Source organism: Lissotriton vulgaris, chromosome 3_1, assembly GCF_964263255.1.
Source record: "Lissotriton vulgaris chromosome 3_1, aLisVul1.2, whole genome shotgun sequence".
Lineage (NCBI taxonomy): Eukaryota > Metazoa > Chordata > Amphibia > Caudata > Salamandridae > Lissotriton > Lissotriton vulgaris.
This window is the reverse complement of record NC_141689.1, coordinates 1,084,083,844-1,084,105,654: the sequence shown is the minus strand read 5'-3', so window position 1 is coordinate 1,084,105,654 and position 21,811 is coordinate 1,084,083,844.

The window sequence follows — 21,811 nt, the reverse complement described above, 5'->3', positions numbered from 1 at the left end:
GATAATTTTTGTCTCTAACTTGTTTAGAGACAAAAATTATCGCCGCACATCGGCGATTTTTATCGCAGATAAACCTTGCTATTAACAAGGTTTATCGCAAATGCGATAAAAAACGGCCGAAATGCATGAATATCGCTGAAAAGTCAGCGATATTCATGCATTATCGAGCAAATGCTCTTAGCCATGTTATCCACCTCCCATTTGATAACATGGCTAAGAACTGCTCAGGGCAGGTGTTAGCTTTTGGAGATATTCCCGCTTAGCGAGAATATCTCCAAAAGTTGGTAATAGGAGATAGCGATGTTAGCGACTGTTTTCAGTCTCTAACATCTTGGCACGCCCACTTTGCATCTCATTAGTGATAAATATCACTGACATGCAAAGTGGGGCCCAAGATGCTTGCTATCTCCTACTAGCTGTCGCTAACTGGTGTTAGCGACAGCTTGGTAATAGGGAGATAATTTTATCTCCGCTTTCTTGGCTTTTAAAGCCAAAAAAGCGGAGATAAACCCCCTTGATAATATGCCCCATATTTCTTTCTTATAGCTTTTTTGTGGCCATGTCACCGTTAAACGATGTGGTTTTCCCGTGATAGCCAATCTTGTATCAAATGGAACTGCATTTATATATTTTCCGTTTTGTTGTACTTTGATTAGTTCCATTCCTTACTATGAAATTGTGTATTTTAATTTTTGTTTCCATATCTGTACAGCAACACTATACCCCTGGGTTAGGGTAAGGTCAATAAAGCATATACATTAATTGCCTGAAGTCTGACACGTTATGCAACTAGGCCTATTCGCAAACAGCCACCCTGTCAAAGATTATTAGTTTAATGGCTAATGTGGTTTGGGAAATGCATTTGAGTTGTGGGATGCACACCGTTTTTCATCCAAAGTTTATCCATATTTATCCTTTCATCCTCCTAGAGTGTGTGCACACTGGATAAATGCCTTGCCCCAGTGACACGTCATAGAACATATACATAATATGGGGCAGTATGACGCCCCAATTCCAGGTGCACTGCTGAATGCGCGAATTTAGCGCCTGCTTATTTCTTCAACCACTTAACTCCGTGTATTCCATGTACTCCGTTTTAAACATTCTTTTGTAACTTAGTTCTAGTTCAATCCACACGTGTGCACGCACTCTTGGAGGATGAAAGGATAAATATGGATAAACTTTGGATGAAAAACAATGTGTGCATCCCACAACTCAAATGGATTTCGCAAGAATATTGCCCTTCATTGGGATAGCACCCGGCAGGAAAAAAATGATGATGAACTTTTAAGTACAGCGCTATTTTCCACACGTATGGTGAAACATCCTGGTTCGTCAAGCAAAAAGTGTTCAAGAAATATGGCATCGAAATTTTAATACAATCCCATTTTGGTGGCGGAAAACATTAAGCAGCATCATTGGTTATATTGTTCACATTGTTGCAAATTTCATACCATATTGTTGACTCGATAATGATTATTTTTTATCATGGGTTTCTTGGCAAGGTTATTGCACTATGGGAAGTGCAGTTTTCCTTTGGCAGATAGTTGGAGGGAAAAGGTAGAACGGTTGACCAATCAGGATAACACACAGGAGGGAGGGACTATGGCAGGTGATTGTGGTTAAATACCGAGTGGAAGATGGGAGTAGTGAATTACGTTTTGAGGACCGGATGAGCACTGAATGGTTTTAAAATCTCTGGCAGGTACGTGAACTTTTGGGCGAGAGAAAAAGAGTGGCTGGCGTTAGAATGTTTAGCAAGTAAGTAGGTTATAAATAGTGGCATATGTAGATAACGGGTGATAGAGTATGCATGTGGGTGCATGAGTCAAGAGGTCATGAGCAAAGTGTTGCTGTTGGAAGTATGGAAGATTGATTGTACGGGGGTGGGGGAGGGAGATTTGTAATGAAAGTGGTGGACATGTTATGTGGAGCAACACAGGTAATTTCAGATAGGAGTTAAAGACCAAAAGGAGTTGGAAAAAGCGTACAAAGAAGAGAGGGTGTAAGACGTGAATGTTAGCTTAAGCAAGGCGGGGATGTTTAAAAGAGAGGGTAATGTTGGGGAAGTACGTGGTTGATTCTTATGCATGAAAATGGCTTGTTAGTTAAATATACCTACACGTCACTATCACTAGGACTGTTTTTGGACTGTTTTTGGATTGGTTTACGAGTTGAAATACACACAGAGTAGATATAAAGATATGGAGATTGGGTCAATTTAGTCCTGCACTGTTAAAATATAACAAGTTGGTATTATAACAACAACAACAATGGACTTTAATAATCAACAACAAGATAATGGTGAATGTTTTATTGTCATTTACAGTTACCCCTGAAGAAAGGCTCTGGTAGCCTGAAATGCATTGGGTTTTTAATAAACACTGGCTTGGACGAATCATGCATTATTACGTGATTTTGTAAGAGGTCCGAATCGGCACAACGTAGACATGAGAAGCTTTTGGAAATGGCATAATATTCCTACGTGTGGATTGAACTAGAACTAAGTTACAAAAGAATGTTTAAAATGGAGTACATGGAATACACGGAGTTAAGTGGTTGAAGAAATAAGCAGGCGCTAAATTCGCGCATTCAGCAGTGCACCTGGAATTGGGGCGTCATACTGCCCCATATTATGTATATGTACTGTGGTTTGGGCCCACAAACACATTAAGGTCACTTTATCCTTCATAATGGGTGACATTTATAAGACCGCTAAGCATGGTACATGTAAGTCTTCTTCTGTTGGACCCCAATTGACCTTTTAACTACATCACATGGTCCGACTTCACTGCCGCATACCCCAATAGAAGCCATAAAGCAGCTCAAGGCTAGAAACGAAAGTTCGGAAACAAAAATTTAGAATTGGGGACATTGACTGGCCAGATATAACAAGCATTGGCAAAACCAATAGATTTCTCCTATGTGAAATCTATTAGCTTTGTCACTGTTTTCTTACATGTTGCACAGCAGCACAAGCTGCCAAGCAACATGGATTAACGTTTTGAAAAAAACACAGTGCCAGCATTGACTGGGTCATGGCGTTTTTATTTTACATTAAGCCAGTGGTTCCCAAACGTTTGACTCCTGAGGGTCCCCAATGAGTCACCACTGGAAGTCGGGGACCCCCAAGCAATTTGAATGACTTACATTTCAAACATTAAAACATTAATACAAAAAATAAAATACCCATGTGCACACAAAACAAATACTAAAATTAATAAGGATTTTAGTATTTCACATTGAAAGAATTTGCAAAAAATGAAAACTTTTAATGGGAAGGTTGGTGCTGCCTCTCCATGACTAACTTTTAAATAGTTGATTTTATTTCTCAGTACGATGCTCCTGCTACTGCCAGGGCCAGACTGGAAACCCAAAGAAACCCTGGTAAATGTTTTCGGACCAGTACCCTTACGTGCACACCAAGTGCAGTGAGTGAGCCTGATCACTACAAAGGGGTCTTGGGAAGCTCACCTCCCCAAAAAATTTAGGAAACAATGGTGCATTCTACAACCCATTTATCATTATATACTGAACTGTATTAGCTTTTAATGATTAGTGAATTATGCCCTTACTATGCACCAGGATAGGACAATCTTTGTAAGGGTTCTTCAATGATTCCCTTATTATCACCCTCCAACAGTGCCTCTCATCTCTCCATAGCCCCTCTGTCACATGTATTTTATTTGTTTTATAGCGTCTCTCATACCATTGTAGGATGTCAGAGAACTTTACATCACACACATATAGAGACAATGAGTCGTATGTGTAAATCGATGTATAGCAAATGTTACATAAGGCAAAGGGGACTACAAGGTGTAGGATTCAAATGTCATTCATACTGTTAGGCATTTCTGAAGAGAGCTTGGTCTGGAGAAGTACAAACCCAGGATTCAGAACACAACACAGTGGTTAGCGTTGACTTTAACAATAAAAATGTATTTCCACTCAAATAAACCTTCTTAGCAGCATCAGGATAATGAAAGACTGGGAAAAACATAAATTACTAACTTGTACTGTGCAGTTTGCAAGCATCTCTTTGATAGTTTATAGATCACTGTGCTAGATTACGGTGGTCACTTATGAACTGCACAGTAACAAAAGAGTCTATGTGACAAAAACAGTAACCCACTGACCTATGCACATAAAATATTTTTTTTTTAATTCATGGTACACGTTCTTTGCAGTAGGTATATAAACCCCTAGTGCCACATTTAGATAAGTCAAAGCTGCTATTGGACAAAACTCTCATCTCTCTCCAGCAGATACATTAATCACTGGCATTATCTTGACACTTTTATTGCTGCTCGAAAACTGCTAATTATACAAGGAACTTTGTAGTGCTTTTAAAACTGCTGCCTGAGGACCCCCTAGGAATGTATCAGGGACCACTGGGGGTCCACAGACCACTGTTTGGGAAACACTGCATTAAGCCATGTTGCCCAGCAGTCCACACTTCTGTGCAACATGCAAAAAAACAACGGGGTGTGGGGTTGATGAGGTCAAGCAACGCAGGTGAGGATGGTGGTAAAGACATCAGAGACTGGGAGGAGGGTGAGGGAGTTGGGTGAAACCACCATAGGAAGGGTGACAACTGCAATAAACAGCAGTGGGTAGGGAAAGTCAAGAAACACGAAAGAGGAGGGTTTTGTATAAAATCAATGTACAATTTCAGATGGGAGATCTCACTACTTACAGCTATTGTACATGAATATTTAAAAATAAAATCCTCAAGTAAAGAGTCTAAATGCTAGGTGAGCTTCTCTAAGGAACAAATTCTGTGCTCTTGGTTCTGTCACAGAAAACACACCAAACAGGTGGAGAGAGGATGTGGGTAAGTGGCAGTGCTGCCGAATTTGGACCTGAGGACCAGGTTCAATCTCGGCTTCAGCTCAACATTATGTGATTCTGAGCAAATAAATAGTTCTCCCCCACCTACATAAAATTTAACTAGTGCTCATGTAAAATGCAACAAACCCTTTGGTCAGAGTTCACCCTATGTAAAATGGGAAGCATCTGGAACAAGGCCAGAGCTATGAGTTCCAGAAGCCCGCAAGCGGAACAACAACTTGCCTGAAAAACAACTTTGCCTTAAACACGCATGCCGGTGGTTAAGGCAAAGTTGGTCTAGTGTTCGGGATGGACGGGGAGAGAGGAGTGTCAGAAAGCGAACAGGAGAGGTGAGAGGGTTTTTAATTAGTTTTTAGGAGGTGGGGGTTCGGGGTAGTTTTTAGGGGGTGGGGGAGTTTGGGTTAGTTTTTAGGGGGTGGGGGTATGGGGTAGTTTTTAAGAGGTGGGAGGGATTCAAAGTAGTTTTTTAGAGGTGTTAGGGTAGTTTTTAGATGATGGGAATGGTTCAGGGTAGTTTTTAGGGGATGGGGTGGTTCGGGTAGTTTTTAGGGGGTGGAGAGGGTGTTTGACGTAGTTTATAGAGGGTAAAGGGTTCAGGGTAGCTTTTAGGAGGTTGGGGTGCATTTAGGGCTCAAGGGGAGAGGTAGGGGGCTGGTAACATTAGCCACGGATATCCGTTTACCATGCATGCCTTTACCACGAACATTACTAGTAAAGGAATGCGTGATAAAGCAATTCGTGTTTAAGACGCAGTCATTGTAGAGACCGCGATGTAAAGGTAGGTATTGTAGAGGAACTTGTTGTTCCGACATACAACCATATAAAATAGTATTAAAAAATTACTTTTGACCAAAATGTAAGCATTAGTATTTATTAAGTCATCCTTACTCGACTGCCTCCCTCTACCAAATCTCCAGGCCTCCATAAACCAAGAACAGCATTCAAGACAGACTCATTCCTAGCCCCCACACTCCAATTGGCACAATATGAACTGTCCACTTGAACCTTGCTGACCAGCCCATCAAAAGGTCAGTGGAAACATAAAAGATAAATAAACCCTCTCCTGTAGATCTTTTGGGGTGTCCTTGTACTGTCCATTGAGACGACTCAGGACATAAGAAGTTATAAAATAATAAGCAAGTCACAGGTCATGTAAACAACAGGAAGCTGATGGCTTGCATGCAAGTGTCAACTCACCTAGAGGTTTAATTCTTGGTCAGGCGTGGTGTAAGCACCTTAAAGAAAATCTTTAACTTGCTGGGATTCCCTGTGCAGATTAAAAAACATGTTTGTGAAGACATGTATTTTCAGTATACTGTGTCTGGATTGGGCTGCACTAGGTTGTTATCCATGATTTACAAAATTAAGATGAATATTGAATATGGGCATGTGGCTTAATGGTCAGAGCTGCAGGGTTTGGAGTTAGGGAATTAACCGCCTGATTCATGAAGCAAAATTGCGCTCGCAATAGCTGCGAAAATGCTATTGCTGGCGCAATTCCCATAATCAGAATTCACCATGAAAATTGCGAATTCGCAAACACAGATTTGCGAAATCGCAAAAGATATTCGCATAATCCCGGCAGGAGGCCATTTGTGAATCGGAAATAGCGAGAATTCACGGATCCTGCGAAAATTATAGCGAAATCGCACATTACTCGCAATCGGTATTCATGAAAAATCGCAAATAGCGAAAAACCCCAAAATCGCATTTTGCGAGGCGCAATTTAAGGACAACCCAAATCAGGTGGTAACCATCAAACCCATAGTAAAAAAAAAAATTGAAAAACCGTTGGCCAATCAGTAACTGGTGCAGGCCTGACCAAACACACTTAAGGAGAAGCAGCATCAGCAGAAGGAGTCTGACAATGCCAGGAATGTACATGGTGGTCAGGCGGCGAAGGCTACAGCGAGCAGCAAGGAGGAGACGCAGAATCCAGGACAGGATATTCCGCCAGTGGGTCACCCTGCTGGCCCAAACCAGAGAGCAAATATACGCAAAGTACCGGCTGAATGGGGCTATGATCATCAAGCTAATACAGGACCTTGACCCCCTGATGCAGCACCCAACAAGGCGGACCAATGCCATCCCAACACATGTCCAGGTATTGTGTAGCCTGCACCTCCTGGCCTCTGGGAGCTTCCAGGGGATAGTTGCGGTAGCTGAGGGGATATCCCAGCCCACCATGTCCCGCTGCCTACATAGTTTCCTTGACGCAATGCTGACCCAGCTACACCACCACATCAAATTTCCCACCAGCCAACAGGAATTGGATGAGACCAAGCAACAATTCTACAATGTCGCCCGTTTCCCACACGTGATAGGATGCATTGACTGTACCCACGTCCACATTTGCCCACCTGCTGCAACGGAGTACATGTACCGCAATCGCAAGTCCTACCACTCCCTCAACATCCAGATGGTCTGCAATGCAAAGACATACATCACGGACATAGTGGCACAGTACCCGGGGAGTTCACATGACTCATTCATATTCCGGCACAGCGGCCTCCACACACGACTGGTCAGGGGAGACTTCAGGGAAGGACACCTACTTGGTAAGTACGCTTTGCCCACAATGTCACATTGCGATTAAGTAGCTGCGCTGCACAGGCACTCACCCTCTGCTCCTCTCATTCAGGTGACAGTGGCAACGCCCTGCCTGAATACCTCCTCACCCCATACCTCAACCCTGCTATATCACAGCAACGGCGTTACAACGTATCACACATACGCACAAGGAATTGCATTGAGAGAACTTTTGGCCTTGTGAAGAGCAGATTCCTAATACTTCACAAGACAGGTGAGACCATGTACTACAGTCAAGAAGTGTGCTGCCGCATTGTGGCTGTGTGTGCTATCCTACACAACATTGCTACCAAGCGCCGGATACCTGTCGACATCTCTGGCAGTGAATCGGGAGGGGACGACCGGCCACCTGCACATGCGCACCATGCACCCGGGGAGAACCCAGCTGAAGGCCACAGACGTCGCAACCACATCACACTGAACAGTTTCTAGTGCAACCTCTCCCCTCACCCCACAAATCACAATTGCATGCAAAATGTAATAATGACACAACGCCAATGTGTGATGCTAAATGAAATATTATTGTTTGATTCACAATAATGGTACAAGTTTCAATCTTGCCATTGCTAACAGTATTTCAGCATACTGCTGTGTCCAATACACAGGGCAGGCTTATGCTCAGCCTGTGCCTGTACAAGTCCTATTCAGTCATGTGCGCCTCCGGCGCGAACCACCCAAGCGCCTCTGCAGCTCCTCCTCATCCAAGGCATGCGTTCCTGCAGTGGGCCTGGTGCTGCGTCTGAGTGCCCCTACGTGTGAGGCAGAGTGGCTGCTCACACTCGATGTCCCCTCACTGGCATCATCACCCCCAACAGTGGCAGGTAGAGCAGGGTGAAGTGCTGTCACGGCAGTGGTCAGGTGCTCAAGTACCCTGGCCACATCCTCGCAGCACTGGATGAGCTGCTGCTGCTGCGCAAGGGACCGGCGCGATAGCTGCGAGGTGGCATTGCCTATGACATAATTGGACCGGGTGTAGGCCGTCAGCTGGGTCAGTAGCTGACGGTGGCGGCGGCGGGCTGCGTTGCGCTGCGCTATCATTGCAGCAGTGTTGGCCTCCATGGCTGCAGTCATGCGGGCCATTCCCTCCCCCATACCTGCCATGGCTGTCATCATGCGGTCCATCCAGTCCCCCACACCTGCCACATTGCGGCCAATGTTGTATAGCTGAAGCTGTATGGCACCTTGCCGGCGTGCCTGCAGCTGATGAATACGGAGCATGCGTCGTTCCACACTCATTCTCGCCAGCCGCTGTCCATTCCCCCTCCTGGTGATAGGTGCATTGGTCTGCAGGCGAGACCTGCCACGCCTGCTCTGCTGGCCTGACACAGTAGGTGGCCGCTGTGTTCCCGCTGTCGCGGGACCTGATGTTGAAGCACCAGCTGCTGGTGGTGTCACGGTAGGCGTTGCTGGTGCGGCAGGGGCTGGAGGCACACTGGTAGTGGGCCTGACTGAGGGAGTAGTTGCTGCGGCAGAGGCTGGGGGCACACTGGTAGTGGGCCTGGCTGCGGGAGTAGTTGCTGCGGCAGTGGCTGGAGGCACACTGGTAGTGGGCCTGGCTGCAGAGGTTGTTGCTGCGGCAGGGGCTGGAGGCTGTGTATGTAAGGGCACCTCCTCCTCATCCTGTGCTTCCTCATCTATTTGCAGCCTCTCGCTGTCGCTGCTGTCTGCGCCACCTGTGAGGGGAAGTGGACGTTCATTAGTTGCATGTATCTGTCACACGTGCAGTTGCTACATGCAGGCTGGGTGACATTCCCTGACTGGCTATGGATTTGCGTACTTTTGAACCTGTCTGGCTGCATTGGGGTACTTCTACATTGTGGCCACACTACATGTCCCACAATGCTTTAGGGCATCACCTGACGAGCACCGATGGCATGACTATGGGACATTATGGGAGGCTATATGGTCATGGACATTCATAGGGGACAGGGTCGCAGTCGCATGCCACTTACCTTGGATCTCTTGGGTGGGGCGGGATGAGTCCAAACGGGTGACTGCGATGCACGCCTCAGCCTCCAGCGTGTCTTCTACTCGATCCTCCATGGGGGTGTTTGGAGGAACTGTAGGTCCTCCCCCTCCAGTGCCCAGGGACTCTCCAAGCCTCTCAGCTACCTTCTCTTTGGCACGACCTCGGAGGTCGTACCAACGTTTCTTAAGTTCCTCGAGTGACCTGTCGGCCACACCCACCGAGTTCACAGCGGCCGCTATGTCCACCCAGATCCTCCGCGTCTCCTGCTCGGGCACCCTCCTTGAGTCCTACCCGACAGTTTGGAGTGGTTCTCCGCCACCCCTTCAATTAAGTGCTCCAACTCCTGTTCGGAGAACTTTAGCTTTCTCTTGCGCCCTGTGGTGTTGCTGGGCCCAGGTACTGGCTCCTCAGACATAGCTGCAGTGTAGTTTGAAAAAGGTAATCCAAGCTGAATTGCAGGAGCTGTCTGTGTGGCTGCCTCGAGGTCTGCCTCACTGTGGTGAATGGGGGTGGGAACTGGCTGCTTCCTGGTTGTGATGTCATCACTGTGCTCGAAATGCGACTTCCCGTTTTCCCGATCTCGCAATTAGCGATATCGCTATTTGCGATATCGCAAATCCGTCACGGATGTAGCCGGAAATACCGATTTTTATACAATTTTCGATAATCGCTAACGGCTTTTGCGGCCACGTGCAAATCGCTTTTTTTAATCGCAAAACATCATGAATACCATTCTGCGATTTATCAATTGCGATTCGTAATTAATTGCTAATTGAGAATCGCAGAATCCGGTTTACATGAATCAGGCTGATAGTTTGAGTCTGGGCGTCTGCTCAACATCATGTGAGTCAAAGCAAATCACTTAATCTCCACATGCCTATAAAAAACGTATGTGACTTGGCGTAAAATAATCAGTACATATTATATAAAAGCGAATAAAAATGGGGGAGTGATTTTTCCACAGGGGAGAGGTGAAAAAACATTGTAGGGAGGGTCCATTAAACCAACATAATGTCCAAAACAGTGCAGCTACAAAAATACATGCTGTCAAAAAGACCTTGATTACAAAGAATAAAGTAGCTCCAGCAACAAAAAAAGTGGATGAAGACTTAAAACAGAAAGAGTAGTTGGTCCAAGCTCCACAGAAAAGATAAAACATAATAGGGGACAAAGAGAAAACAGAAACCTACAGTAAAAGAAACACAATAACCAATAAACATCAAGGAAATAAATGTGACAAAGCGAACCACCAAATGCTAAGTTGTGGGTGGGTTGTAAACCCCTTTGAAGAATTTTTTGTGTAGTTACAAGAGATTTTGCAAGCATTTTTACAGACAAAATCTAAAAATGATCCTGTGGAGGGCACAGGATCACTTCTATATTGTTCCACAAAATCTTACAAAGATTTCTGTACAGTATCCGACGCTAACATGCAAATGTTAATCTTATTGGAATTAACTGCATGGGTTTTAGACATCTTGACTATGCCATCACATTGCACTCACTCAGTATAAAGCCATACACATCTTTGACCTTTAGAGGCCTCACACTAGACTTGAGCTAAATGTCATTTGCCAGTAAAGCAGTGTGAACTTCACAACCTAATGAACCTGCAAAATATGTCAGCTTCGCATAACTTGTCTGACGTGTGTGGAATCTCATTCAGGAAATGAATTTTGTGGGGAATGTTTTCCTCAAAAACAATTCTGCTGCAAAAAGTAGTTTTTGAAAGGGTTGTTCAACCAGAAAGGAAACCTTTTACGTGGTTTTGAGGTTTTTTTTTAAATGCTGCTAGGTTTGTGATTGTCACAAATTGTTAATTAAGAAACTACATGAAGCCTACTGAGTCAAACGTGAAAACTACTCAAGGTCTATGTCTGCACAGCCAGACTCTTTCAGAAGGGGAAATCTGGTAAATTGTGGAGAAGACCAATCAAATTTTAATAAATTGAACCCATGTGAGAGGAGGGGTTGAGAATGATGTGGAGCCTGAAGCCCATTACTCTCACCGCTGACATAGGGGCTTATGAGGGGCAGTGTTTTTGGATGCTGTCTGGACAGAATTGATGTGCAAAGCAAGGGGCTGGTATGTCTGCCAAGCATCAGCATCAAAGAAGGACCAATTCAAGCCTCCCTGCTTCTGTCCGGCCAGGTACTGCATCCAGCACCCATCTTCTGGTTTTCTGCTCCACATATGGAAAGCCCAATGTTTGGTTTAGTCTTCAATTTCCCAACCATTTACTCTCTCGTTTATATGTTTTTGAGTATAAGACTGAACAGTTTTTAAAGTCTTGTGACTTATTTATTGACAAATTGCCAGCCTTATTTCTAGATTCATACATAGACATGGCACTACATAGATAGAGAGATAGAGTGAGGGCAATAGACAGAAAGATAGATAGAGTGAGTGCAATAGATAGATAGAGTGAGGGCAATAGACAGAGTGAGTGGGATAGATAAAGAGAGAGAGTGAGGGCGATAGATAGATAGATAGATAGATAGATAGATAGATATGTGTGGGGTTGTGTGTGGTTGTGTGTGTGTGGTAGTGTGTGTTGTGTTTGGGGTTGTGTGTGTGTAGTGTTTTGGGTTGTGTGCGTGTTGGATTTTAATAAGCAGGTTTGCTCCGTGGTTTTGTCCAGTTTCAACTTGTCGATAATCATTGAGGAAGATTTTCCCCCTTCATTCCCTTGACCTCCAGAAAAACAGTAATCTCTCTAGGGGTTCTTTATCAACTTGACTATTGTAATGGACTGTATGTCAAGCTCTAGACGCAATACAAAAGGAAATTACAGAGCGTCCAAAATGCTGCGGCAAAACTTGTCCTTGACCTGCCCAAATTCCATCCTATCCCAGCATCCATAAAAAATTCCATTGGCTGTCGGTAGATTCTCGCATTAAGTTCAAGGCACTTTGCCTTGCGTAAAGGCCTTACACAACTCAGGGCCCGCCTACCTTAGATGCTCCCTCTCCTGGGACATTTCTAATAGAGATCTTCGATCAAAAAATATGTTGATTATCGCTCACCCCAAATTCAAGAGAATTAAATGGGGGGGCAGCTGTTCCTCCTCTGAAACCCCCACACTTTTGAACTAAGCATCGGCGAATTTTGCGAATAGGAAGTTCGCGAATTTGCGTATTCGCGAATTCTTCATTCGCAAAATCCGCAAACTCTGGCGAATTTGCCGATTTTTGGGTTTTTTTGTGTTCGCAAGGGTTTCTGCCAGTTCGCGAGGGTTTTGTACCAGTTCGCAATTGCGAACTTACTTGTCGGCTCGCAACGGTCGCGACTATGTTGTTTCTACGTCTGGTTCATCATCCGTTTCACAGCACCCTCTGTTTCACCACTGCCACCCTCTGGTACATCACTGCCACCCTCTGGTTCATTATGGGGGGGGGGGGAAAGGAAGCACACCTGCCCTGCTTCAACTGACATGAATTAATTTGGGGTTGATTAATGTGTCACTGAATTTAAACTTCCAGTCTGGCACCTGCTTCCTTATCTGTAATTTGCTTTCTGTTGCAGTGCAATTTTTTCCCCAGGACCTTTGTGGCCTACTTGTAGCTATTCTATGAGCCTGCTGTGAGGGTCAGAGCAGGGTCATAGAATAGTTGCAAGTAGGCAACTGAACTCTAGAGGGCCCACTCAGGAAGCACTACAGGGAATGGTTACTAATTTCAGTTTTGCAAAACTCGTTTTTCTGCAGAACAGCAACTGTATTGCCCCAAACAAACTTACTTGTGAAAGTTGATTTCTAATCCAAAAGTGCTCCAAAGAAAGTCAAAAAGGCCTCAAATCCAAATATCCAGCAGCATCCACAAAAAGTAATCCTTCCAGGTCAAGAATCCAAATGAAAGTGACCAGCACATGAAGAAAGCACTGGGAGGAGCCTGCTGGACAGGAACAGGAAGTTGGAGACTGTGGGGCACTTCCTTCCTCCCCCCCCCCCAAAAATGGACTCCTTGCAAAAAAATGTGCAGGCAAATGTCAACCTGAGGAGTTATTCTGATAAAAATCATCATTTTCAGAAGGTTTATGCTGCTTGCTGGTGGATTTCTTGTGCAGAATTGCACATTTTGTAATTTCGCGAGTGTGAGATTGTTGCTGCCCCCCGCATCTACGTGTTCGCAATTGCGAACTCCAGCGATACGTGATCACAGCGTACTCGCGTTGACAAACTCTCGCTGTGCAAGGTGGCAAGCCGCGATGACGTAATCGCGGTCGCCAAACTCCCGCGGGATCCCGCAGCAAGATCCAAAATGGCGCAGCACTCGCAAAATATCGAGAAAAACAACTCGGCAAAAGCTGAATGACGGTAAGTGAACGCCGCGCGCCGCAATATTGTATCACCAAGCAAAAAAATCCACCGCGTGCGAATTTGCGGATTTTTGGTAAATTCGCGAGAGTTCGCGGATTGCGAATTTACCAAAAATCCGTGAGCGGAACGGATTTTACGCCCATGCTTATTTGGAACACCTACATATCAAAGTGGCACCCACTCTTTGAAATTGTAGGACACTGTTAAAGACCTGGCTTTTTAATGTCTAGCCACTCTGTTTTCTCTTCCTGATTACCACCCCACTGCAATACCCTATATATGCCAAGACATCTACGGGTATTTGTGCGCTCTACAAGTTTATTAACATAACAGAGTTCAATGCTATCGCCACTGTTTTTTAATTTTTATATGATGCCATTGATTGCCTCATGATACCTTTGGTTTTGATCTTTTCTTTTATCCAGGTGTAAGAAATTGCATTTTTGGTTGACTAGGGTAAGCGCCTAAGCCAGGGAGAAACCACCACTCTAGTCAGGGCAAGGGAGTTACACACCGAAGATAACCCCTGCTCACCCCTTTGGTAGCTTAGCACGAGCAGTCGGGTTTATCCCAGAGGCAATGTGTAAAGTGTTTGCACAACACACACACACAGCAGCGACACACTAGGCACACCACAAAAGAATCTCCACACAAGGTTACATAAAAATAGCTTAATATTATTAAAACACATAAGAATATACCACATATATACACTGTGCCACCTGGCACTAGGTATCACTATGGGCCTCTGACATCACCACTAGAATCACCAGTAGTGAAAATAAAACAATCAGTAACTACTGGTATTAGCACGTAGCATACATCACATTAGGCATAAAACACGTTCTAATTCAGCAGTGCGCTACAGTAACACTGGAGGGTGCACTCATCACCTGATGGCCCTACGCCCCACCAGAACACAAAGTTGTCCCAGGCCAACGGTCAGGGCTTTATGAGTATGTGGCTTCCACCAGCCCGTGCTCTAAAGAAGGCAAGGGCATAGCTCACCCTGGTTTCTCCTATGTTAAAAAAGAAGAAATGCCCCATTGTTGCAGCTTCCCACTACCTTGTGGTGCAGCTGTAGAAATGGTCACTGGCACCAACAGTGCTTCAGGAGCCCCTTCACTTGATTCCTCATGGTGCAATAAACACCCCAAAGATGTACCTGCAGGGTGCCTTGCCAGCCCCACTCACTGGGGCTTCTCCCTCGTGGTTGCAGCCACTCTGCCGGTCTCCTGCGATCTCCAGTGGTGCGGCTGGACCAGACGTCTCCCTTTCCATTGTAATCCTTAGGTCGGATGAGCCCGCAAGGCACTGGCTCTTCCCTGTCGCCAGGCCTACCTGCAACCAGGCTTTCACTGCCTAACTTCCAGCCCTTGCATGGGCCGTCCACATATGGAGCAAGGTCTTATTCCGCTTGGCTCCTTCCCGCTTCTGGAATTCAGGCCCGCCCACAACCAGGCAGCCCGCCTGGCTTCCTGGAAGCCACTCGTGGTGCTGCTGCTCTCATTGCTTCCCCCACCAGAGCCCTCTCCTCAGAATCCATGAGCAGCGGGTGCACCATCCACTACGCCCTTCGGGTGGGGGCACCTCGATGTGGGGCAAATAACAGCTCGCCTTCCTTGCTTGTGGTTCCTGGGTCCCACCAAATCGTGTCACAACACCCCAATCAGTGACGGGAGGCAGAAGCACAGCGCTCCCCTTGCGAAATCTTTTCCCCAGTCCCGAGGCCAGAAACCGAAGCCGGGACATCAATCAAGCGCTGGTTTTTAGGTCACATATGGCAGAGTAGGGCACAGGAAGGCCAGCACTTAGTGACCCCCAGGAGACAGCAGCAGGGTCCCACAGTGGTTCCTCCCGAGGCCCAGCAGTCCTTCAGCCCCTAGAAGGTACAAGTAAGCACCAATAACTTACATGGGGTGAAAGGCCAAATATTTATACCAGGTACAGTCTTTGTTCTGCCCTGGCCCAGGGCTGGGGGACCCAGTTTATTCCAGTTGTGGAGGGCACTTCAACATTTGTTTACCGTGCACAACAGTCCCCATTGACACAGTAGGCCCTGGTCCCAGACACACCACAGGGGGGCATAGCCAGGTTTGTACAAGGTAGGCACAGATCTATTCAGGGTCAGCCTATTCAGCCTAGCGCTGACTCACCCAGCTCCTCCGGAGCCACTGCACCACCCTAGCCTCTGTCACTCCAGAGCCAGACCTGCAATACACATCAGGCAGGCACAAAGACACATAACACACAGAAATGCCCACTTCTAAAAGTGGCATTTCTAAAACAGGGATAATAGTTCTGGTCACATCATTACGCAGTACTTTTGCCACTATTCCAAACATACTGAACTTGATCACGCTACTCCTCTTATATCAGGAATTACCACTGACACACATATCAGGGAATCACCAATGCATTCCTATGAAAGGGCAGCCTCACAGTAGTTAGAAACAAAAATGGCTGTTTGTCACTACCAGGACATGCCATACAGTTAAGGCACATGTCCTACCTTTTACCTACAGCGCACCCTACCCATAGGGATAGCTAGGGCTTACCTTAGGGGTAACTGATATGTAGTCAAATGGGAGTCACAGTTGTGGCAACCACTTTATGTGCCGTGGCACAGCAACAGTAAACTGTGCGCACAGGCCCTGCAATGACAGAAGCCTGAGACAGGTTTGAAAGGCTACTTTGGTGGGTGGTGCAAGGAGCGCTCTAAGCCCACCAGTAACATTTAATTTACTGGCCCTTGGTATCTGAGATACCACCTTACAAGGGACTGATAGATAAATTAAATACGCTAAACAGGTGTAGATAAATTAAATACGCTAAACAGGTGTAGACCAATCTTAACATGGTTACCATAGAAAGCACATGCACTTTACACTGGACAGCAGTGATAAAGTGCCTAGAGTCCTAAAACCATCAACAACAGGTCAGAAAGAATACCAGGAGGAAGGAAAAAAGTTCAGGAATGACCCTGCAAAGAGAGCCAAGTCCAACACCAGATAACACACACTTTTTATTAGAGATGGCGAGTGACGTCTATAGAGTGGCTTCTCAACTGTTTATCTCCCTAAGGTAGTTGGATGAGTTCAAGCTACCTTAATATAAGTGTAGACAAGACAGGTTTTATCTGCCTAGCTGGACTTTCCACACTGTAGACTTCATTTCTGATCGCTCTTTTTCTGACTCAAATGCAAAACCAGCTCTTTGTGTTAAAAGTCTAGGCATTTAAATCAATTTACACTAACAGTGGTCGATCAAGTTAAAGCTGTGGTTAGTGGTGATTTTTTTCAGTTGTGCACATTGAAATACATTTTCTGCTTCCTCTAATTCCCTCTGAAGGTTAAAACTTGAAATGCTTTAATATGTGCCTGGTTGGCTTATTGCATTGCAGTATATTTGGATTTGCCAAGCCAGTAAAGCAGAGGATGTTACTTAAGGGCCAGAGATGCCGACTTTGGACCTGGGGAACTAGGTTCAAGTCTCAGCATAGACTCAACATCCTGTGATTCTGTTGAATAACTTAATCTCCCCATGCCTACTAAAAATTAACGTGCCCTTGTGTATTGTAACTGGTGCTCATGTAAAGCGCTACAATACATTTGGGTTGAGTTCATGATATACTTAGGGACTTATTTATAAAAACATCACACAGCACAGCAAGTCACCTTGCTGTGCTGCACTGCATTACAGGAAAAGGGCAGGATTGTTATTGTGCAGGTGCACCTTCCTTCACAAAAACAATCCTGAGAGGCATATGCCTCTATGTGTGCTTCAAAATGCAGCACACGTAAAAAAGAGGAAGCAATGAGGAAAAATAAAGATATTTCTCCTTGTTATGCCTCTACTGGGAAGGCGTATCTTTTTAGGACATTCCCAGGTTTACCAGTTGGGTTAAAACTGGGAATGCGTTGACAACCATGGGAGTTGCATGGGAACACTCACGCAAAACTCTTGGAACGTCTTCCCAAGGAAGAGTAAGGCAATGCAGCGATGTGTGCTGTGTGCCTTAATCCAGATTTATGGAGGCACTCAGGCCCATGCAAAGTGCCCTGGGGGTCGCTAGTTGGCTGAGGTAGGTACCTTAGGCCAAATAGTGACCCTTGCTTCCACATCAGGGAAAGGAAGGACACCTTCTTAGATAGCCCCTGCTCACCCCCTTGGTAGCTTGGCACAAGCAGCCAGGCTTATCTTCAAGGCAAGTGTGAAAAGTATTTGTAACCTAGGGCTAGATGTAGGTAATTCTATTTTACCACTTCTAAAAAAACGAATTTTACCAATTCGGTATTTAAGAAGTGGTAAAATAGAAGGGGGCACATGTAGGTATTTCAGAATCGGTAAATACTGAATCTGTAAGATTCGGTATTTACCGATTCGGTAAATATTGAATCAGTATCCCCCATTGATTCCTATGGGCCTTGAAGCCCATAGGAATCAATGGTGAATACCGAATCGGTATTTACCGATTCGGTAAATTCCGATTTTTGCAAGGGTGCAGGGGGTGTCACTTTGACACCCTCTGGCACCCCAATTCCGGACTTGTGTGCCATGTGGCACACAGACATGCCCTACGGGCATGTCTGTGTGTCACATTGCACCGGTGTGCATGCACAGATGTGCATGCACACCTGGATTTGGTATTTTACCACCCAATTGGATTGGGTGGTAAAATACCGAATCTGAAAGGCCTGCGGCACTCAAAGATGTGCTACCAACATGTGCTTTTTACAGAATCAGTATTTTTACAGAGTCTGTATTTACCGATTCTGTAAATACAGATTCGGTAAAATACCGATTCTGTAAAGCATGCTCCTACATTATAAAACCCTAATACCGGTCGGGAACCGCCGAAATCGGCCGTTTCCGACTGGTATTAGGGCTCCTACATCGGGCCCCAAGCTCTTAGTAACCCAATGATGACACCACAAATGGACTCCACACAGGTTTCATAAAAACAAGGATATATTTATATAACAAGATATACGATGCGACCACACGATATAAATCCAACAAACGCGTATTTGTAACCTTCCTCCTGGCCGGTTATTAGGACAGCCAGCCCTTGTAGGTTCTTACAATATTAATGAGTAATTCTAGATGATCCACTGCAGTCCTAATGCAATGCCATGCTGTTCGTAATGCAAGAATCAGGCACTTCGCAATGTAAAAATAATGCAGTTCGTTATGCAACAATCAAGCAGTTCATAATGCCAAAATAATGCAATGTGTAACGCAACAATCATGCAGTTCATTATGCAAACTAATGAAAAGCGTAATGCAACAATCAGGTAGTTCGTTATGCAGAAATGATGCAAAGCGTAATGCAACAATCAGGCATTTCGTAATGCAGAAATAATGCAATGCGTAATACAACAATCAGGTAGTTCGTAATGCAGAAACAATGCAATGCGTAATACACTAATCAGGTGGTTCATAATGCAAAAATAATGCAATGCGTAACAGACTCCAGCACAGATCACAGTGGTTTCGACGGTCTCTCCGCCACTCGTACTGACTTGTGGTCAGCTTCCGTCAACAGATGCCCCCAACATGGGTATGGTGTAAACCAAAGTGCAGATCCGTACTCCGGCCCCATTACTGCCACTCCTCTGCAAGTAGGGGCCGCGATACGAACTGAAGCAGAGGCTCGTGCTGCGAGAATGGGAGAGGCCGAGAGTGTCCCTCTCCAAACCTGCACCCCGCCCCATGCGGCGACGTTGGTCTCCTCCTCTCGCGACTTGGGCCTCCGCTGCAACTTTGTGGATTCTGGCCATTGGTGATAACGAAGATCTCAGGCTGCAACAGGGCATATGCACACAGCTTAGCTATAACTCGCTTGAGCTTTGGATGCACATGCACACAGGGCAATCCTCACGAAGGTCTCAGGCTGCAAGAAGCACACAGAATCGCTGAGACTCACTTGAGTTCCGGGTGCATGATAACAGGGCAATCCTCAAAAAGGTCTCAGGCTGCACAAAGCGCATGCACACAGCATCGCTGAGACTGACTTAGACTCTGGGTGCACGATAACAGGCCAATCCTCATGAAGATCTCAGGCTGCACAAAGCACATGCACACAGCGTCGCTGAGACTCACTTGGACTCCGGGTGTGCACGATAACAGGGCAATCCTCATGAAGGTCTGAGGCTGCACAAAGCACACGCACAAAGCGTCACTGAGACTTGCTTGGACTCCAGGTGCCCACGATCACAGGGCAATTCTTATGAGGGTCCAGGCTGCAAAAAGCACACACACATGGCATCGCTGAGGCACTCCTGGAAACGTTTGTGTTCCTGCATTTCTACAATAGGGAGACAGCTCTCCTTGGGCCCTTGGGGTTCAGTTACATTGGGACACAGCACACAGCAAAGTCCTTTCAAGCAGGGGGACACAGCACACAGCAAAGTCCTTTTAAGCAGGGGGACACAGCACACAGCAAAGTCCCTTTAGCCTCTCCTTGGTTAAATCAGCAAACTGCAGGCCAGCCCCAGAACACACAGCAAGGGTCAGTCCTTTCCTTAAGTCTCTTCAGCGGGTTCTTCCTAGGCAGAGGTTCCTCTTGACTACTAAGTAGTGTCAATTCTTTTCAGTCTTGAGAAATCCAACGTTCGGGGTTTCAACTCTCATAGTTATACCCCTAAATGTCTTTGAAGTCTTTGTGTTCAGGGGGGACCTGACACCTGTCCAAACCAATTCTGGGTGTCTACCTGCCAGTGACACCTTCTTCCTTTGATAGTGGGGATCTGGATCCATAATCACTCAGCAGGAGATGGGGCCTTTGTTTTATGCCCAGGCCTCTTCACCTCTAGGGGCTACTCCTCCCCCCTACGCTCCAGATGCAGGTCAGCCTGTTGCTGTCTCACCTTCTCCCCTTGGTCAAGCCATTACCCAGATCCTATCACTTTCTGATCCAGACAGTCAGTCCACAACCAATCAGAGACACACAGAAATGTTAGAGCACAAAAACCAGCCACTTCTAAATGTGTGTTTTCTAAACCCACAATGCAACAAGCATTTGCAATGCAAAAGGTCTCGTATTAGGAAAGTTTGAGCTATTGGTATTGTAAATTACACTTTTTATTTAGGTGTTGGTTTTGAAAATAGCAAAATCAATAGTTTTGTCATTTACAATGCCATTAGTTTTAACTTTCGCAAATGTGACACCTATAGCATTTGTAATGCAATAGGAGTTGTATTTACGTGACTTAGATGTATTGATATTACAAACAATGGCTTTTATTTATTTTTAAATAATTGATACTTAAAAAAAGCTATTGTAATTTATAATGGCAAAAGCTTAAACTTTTGTAAATAACTTTTGTGAAGATTATGTTCCATGTATTTTATTGTGACGAAAATCCAAGAACAGAAGTGAAATATTAATGTCTCTTTGTGACATTTGTAATAAAAGCTTGAAACATTGAGAGAACATACTTGAACCAGTTGACTGGTTGCACAGATTAATGCTCTGGTGATGCGATTGAGTGAGGGGCGATCGAGTGAGGGGCGATCGAGTGAGGGGCGATCAATTAGAGTGAGGGGCGATCAATTAGAGTGAGGGGCGATCAATTAGAGTGAGGGGCGATCAATTAGAGTGAGGGGCGATCGAGTAATTATGTGGCACGGAGTTGTATTTGGAGTGTATGTTGTATGGAGTGCAGTGTAATTATGTGGCACTGAGTGGTATGTGGTGGAATTGGCGGTGGACTTGGTGGTGGCCTCGTGGAGGATGTGGTGGTGGTGAACATGGTGTTGGTGGACGTGGTGGTGGTGGACGTGGTAGGGGCCTCGCAAATGTGAGCCCTATTGCATTGTAAAAGCTTGTTTTTAGGTCTCGACTATTATATTCAGCAAGGAATAAATAGACAAGAGCATTGTGGGCAAACCAAGCTCTGAAACCAGCGGATTTCGGACAGTTCGTGTGGCTTACTGTAGCGGAAAGCGCGTCCACATGAAAGCCATCAGCCTCCCTCCCACAGGCATCCCCCAGCGTGCGCTCGGCCTCAGGCTGTTTCACTTTCACGGCCGCGAGGCCGTGCTTCAAAGGGATCCGCTTCCCTGCCCCCTGCTTCAC